Below are 4,639 nucleotides of genomic sequence, written 5' to 3' on the forward strand. Positions count from 1 at the left end.
ATTACTCAGCTCTGAATTTTTTGCTCCAAGGAAAATTCTTGGTTGAGCAAGGTCAGAGTAAAGACGTGACCCTGCAGATGACCACCGCTAAGGCCTGTTGTGCACGGGTTGTAGCTAATCGGGTGGAAATTAGTACAGCGAGAGCTGCAGGTTAAAGATTGGTGTATTTCTGAAGCATGTCAGAGACCAGAGCAGTTAACTTAGGGATGCTTAGATGAGTTATGCAGCTTCGCAGGATCAAATCCATGGACGCTGGCATCACTAGGGGAAGAGATGGTGACTGCCCTATGCAGTGCTGTACCATCTGGGAAATTCTGAGAAGGTTGTCCCTTTCCCCCGTCTCCCTCCACAACTCGGGTACTTCCTATCGTATCATCTTGCAAATATCCCCTGGTGTGAGCGTGTTATGCCGGGTAAAAGGGCTTTGATGAGCAAAAAAGATGTGGTGTGTACCTGCGTGGGGTTTTAGTCTGGCACTCGTCGTGACTGTGTCACCAAATGTCCATGCTTATGGAGAGAAACCCTGGGCACGATGAGGAGCATTTCGTCAGAGGATCCAAGGACGGAGAATGAAGGAGGGAGGGCATATTCGGCAGAGAAGTTACAAGGGTCTGGAGGGAAGGCCACCGCAGCATGGCCATGAAGGGGGGCGGCAGCTACAGAGCCTGGCATGTGCAACTCAAGTACCAGGCAGTATCCATGACAGAGACCCAAGAACAAGATGTCAGGCCAGTCCCCAGTGAACCCACGAGGTTCCGAAGGTCTCGGAAGCAAGAGGACGGCTCACTCACCAGAAGTGGACTCTGGGTGGCCGAACTATCAGGCTTCTCCCTCCAGCTGGAGTGACAGGTTTTGTCACGATGTCACAATAACTGGCGCCGGTTGCAGGAGCTGCAGTGGTAGAGCCCAGCTCTTAGGGAGGGCTACGCTCTGTCCCCAGCCCAGTGGTGTAATGCAAGCAGTTTGAAGATGCTGAACAATTCGAGTCCACTCCACAGCTCACCTGAGTTGACCCCAAGCAACTGAATTCATATTTCTCAAGTACAGGACCAATAACATAGTTGTAAAGATAGCGTGGGATCGCTTATCTGAAGTTCCTAGCAGCACGCCTGGCATACTGTGCAAAGTTATCTTTGTCTTTTCATTGATTCAGGTTCCCAGTCACCAATCAAAAACACTGCTCTTGGGCTGGGGATTTAGCTCAGTGGTTTCGCTGTTTGCCTTGCAAGTGCAAGGTTCGAGTTCAGTCCCCGGTACCGAAAAAACAAACAACACTGCACTGAATATCTCCCTTTCCTCTCTGCAGCCGCAGAGTAAGTCCTTTTGTGGAAGTTGTCATGGTTGCTTGTTCCTAAATCATATCCATGGGGCCCTGCCAAGCTTTTCCCTCCCAGCTCAGCCAGCAGAAACCAAGGCCAGCAGGCAGGTGAAGCCCGGCAGCCTCCGCCCTGCCGAGGGGTGACAGAAATGGGACCACGTTCCCCTGCACAGCAAGGGAGTGAGACCGGGCTGGAGGCACCGTCTGGGGACAGACAGTGAGGACGTCCCCTTTCACCTCCAGTTGGCAAGTCATGCCCCACAGAGTGACCAGGCCTGGGCCCGGAGAGACTGCGGGCCTTTTTTTTTTTTAAAAAAAGAAATATTCAAGGTGGAAGAATTCACTAAACTCTAGGTTATATTAATAAAACAGTCACTTAAGAGAGAGCCTAGAACTTTCCTGTATTCCAAGAAAAGAAAAAAGAGAAAGAGTTGTTCATAGTCTGAATAAAAGGAACATGTTACTTAAAGATGAAAAGAATTAGCTTGACACTGGATTTAGCTTCAAAACCACTGGAAGCCAGAAAATTGTAGGATAACATTTATTCGTTATAGAGAAAAAAATTGTCAAGTTACGTTAGGGCGAAAGAAAATGTTCGATGTTATGCAGTGTTTAATAAATCACGTGCCTACTTCTGCTTGATAAAAATACTTTAACCACACTATAAATCAGAAAGAAAAATCGAAAGATTGTAATGAGTAGTGAGCTTTGCAGTGTGCATTTGTGTGTTGCAATAGATGGTAAAATGGTAATATAGACAAATGCTAAATAATCTTGAAAGAGGAGATATGCTATAAGCAAAACCCTAACATAATGGCTGGCGACTGGAAACAATGGACCACTGGAGCAGCAGTGACTCACACTTCCTCCTGTCGGGGCTGGAGAGCCGAGGAGTCACTAAAGAATTCTCCATATTTCATCTTATCGGAGACCGAAGGGAGGGTCTTAGTGGTCGGCGATGGTTCTACTGTGATTTTGTGTTAGGAGGGAAATACTTGCTTCTGTGCACTAGGCCTTGGCCGGTCCCACCAGTGGAACTTTACACCTCTCTGGACGGCTAAGACATGACAGAAATGCATACCTATTTCTGCTTTACGTCCACTTGCAGTCTCCGTATCCACACACTGGAAGTTCCCAATTAGCCAAGAAAACAGAAACTTAACAAACTGAGGAGACTCCACCAAGCCAAAGAAGGTGTGCTTTTCAGTGTGACTAGAACCCTGCCTCATTTCAGAGGCTTAATTCTATGGTGCTTCACGGCCCTTTGTTTTTAGGACTTGAACTGTCTTCAGAAAGAATTTACACAAACAGCTTTAACATTTCCACTTAGGAAAACAGAAATGTGGGCTGGGCTTTAGCTCAGTGGTTCCACTGGCTGCCTTGCCAAGCACAAGGACCCGAGTTTGATCCCTGGTACCGACAAAAAAACAAACAAAAAAAAACCCCAAAATAGAAATAGAAGAAGAAATAGAAATGTGGCCATTGTTTTTAGCAGTCTATACCATTTTACTGAAGTATTTCTGTCATTTACATTCAATAAAATGTTCTATGTAGTTTCAGTCTACCTTCTAGCTGTTTTAAATTTTCAATTTATGTGAAGGGACAAATGATAATTGTATATCTTACTGAAGTACAGTGTGGTGTTTTCACACACATTAACCTTGCAAAATGATTTAAGCAAATTAACCTAAACATCACCCGCATGATTGTGTTTGTTATTTTTCTGGTGTTGAGGACATTGGAATCTAGCCTTTTGGGTCTGCTGGTTCTGGAGCCAAGCTCTGAGCCATCAATCAAGGCCTGATCTCTGGAGGGGAAGCGGGGTAAGAGTCTGTGGCAGGAATCCAAGTCACCCCTCAGCGTCCATCCTTTCAGCTGCAAAGAGACCTACTGGCAAGTCTCCCAATTAACAAGTAGGAAAAGGGAAATGCAAAAGAACAATGTGGTCCCATCAGACAAACTAAGGAAAAAAAAGGGGAGGAACAATATAAAATAAGTGAACAGTAAACAAAGGAATATGAAAGGATTAAAGTCAAGTACTCAGAAACCTGAATTGTATTAGGTATGAAAAGACTGGATTTCTGATATATTAAAACAAATAAATCATAATTTATACATTGCATTCAAAGAAACACAGACACATTTAAAACAAACCAGTAAAGTGGCCAGGGAGCAAAGAATGAGGAAGGGGTGAACGTCCCACTGTCCCCTCCAAGGATGTGGTCTACGACCCCAGGACCTCCCAGTGGCCTGGTCTCAAAGGTCCGTTGTGCTTCCCTGGGGACTGAGTTTCACATGTGCACCCTTGGGGACATTTGTTGGAACATTCTGCAATTCTACATACATTCTGCATTCTGCATAAAGAAGTTCTCCCTTCTCCCCCATGTCCTTATTCATTCATTAGTTCACTAGATCAGAATAGGCTCATGGAGTTTGGCTTTGTTCCATGGATTAAAATATGTTGTTATCTTATTTTGATGCTCAAACTGCCCAAGATTTGGCCAGTGGCAGGTCCTCTAGCTGGCTGCATGTCCTTTTGACGTGCCAAGGTCGACAAGATGACCTGGGCTCAGACACACTTGGCCTTTAGTTAGCCAGGGACAGCACAGCAGGATTCCCCTGCCCCCAGCATTCTCAATCTAAGTGCAATGACCTACCTGTAACCCTCACCGTAGGGAGGCCCTGTCCCCTGCAAGTCCACACACTGCCTAGACGAGGTCCCAGGAACTAGGAACATTTTCCTCTTCCACTCTTTGAATCACCTGGAGTCTTCACCTCTGGTTTGAGTCCTGTGGGAACTACTAGAGATGAACGAGGATAAACAGAGGAAGTGAACCTTCACGGTGCCTTTAGTGACCTCTTTGCCACTTTGTTCAAAATGTGAGTCAAGGTAGGCATGGTAGTGCAGGTCTGTGATCCCAGCACAGGGATGAGGCAGGAGGACCGAAAAGTCAAGTCCAGCCCAGGCAACTTAGCAACTTAGCATGACTCAGTCTCAAAAGAAGAAATAAAAACGTCTGGGGTATAGCTCAGTACCTTCACGGTGCCTTTAGTGACCTCTTTGCCACTTTGTTCAAAATGTGAGTCAAGGTAGGCATGGTAGTGCAGGTCTGTGATCCCAGCACAGGGATGAGGCAGGAGGACCGAAAAGTCAAGTCCAGCCCAGGCAACTTAGCAACTTAGCATGACTCAGTCTCAAAAGAAGAAATAAAAACGTCTGGGGTATAGCTCAGTGCAAAGGCCCTTTTTGAAATCCCCATTACCAAAAAAAAAAAAAAAAAAAAAAAAAAAGAAAAAGGAAAAAAGACACAAAGTTCACAA

This window comes from Fukomys damarensis, unplaced genomic scaffold (assembly GCF_012274545.1).
Source record: "Fukomys damarensis isolate Sample0158 unplaced genomic scaffold, DMR_v1.0_HiC HiC_scaffold_19, whole genome shotgun sequence".
In the NCBI taxonomy this organism is placed as follows: domain Eukaryota; kingdom Metazoa; phylum Chordata; class Mammalia; order Rodentia; family Bathyergidae; genus Fukomys; species Fukomys damarensis.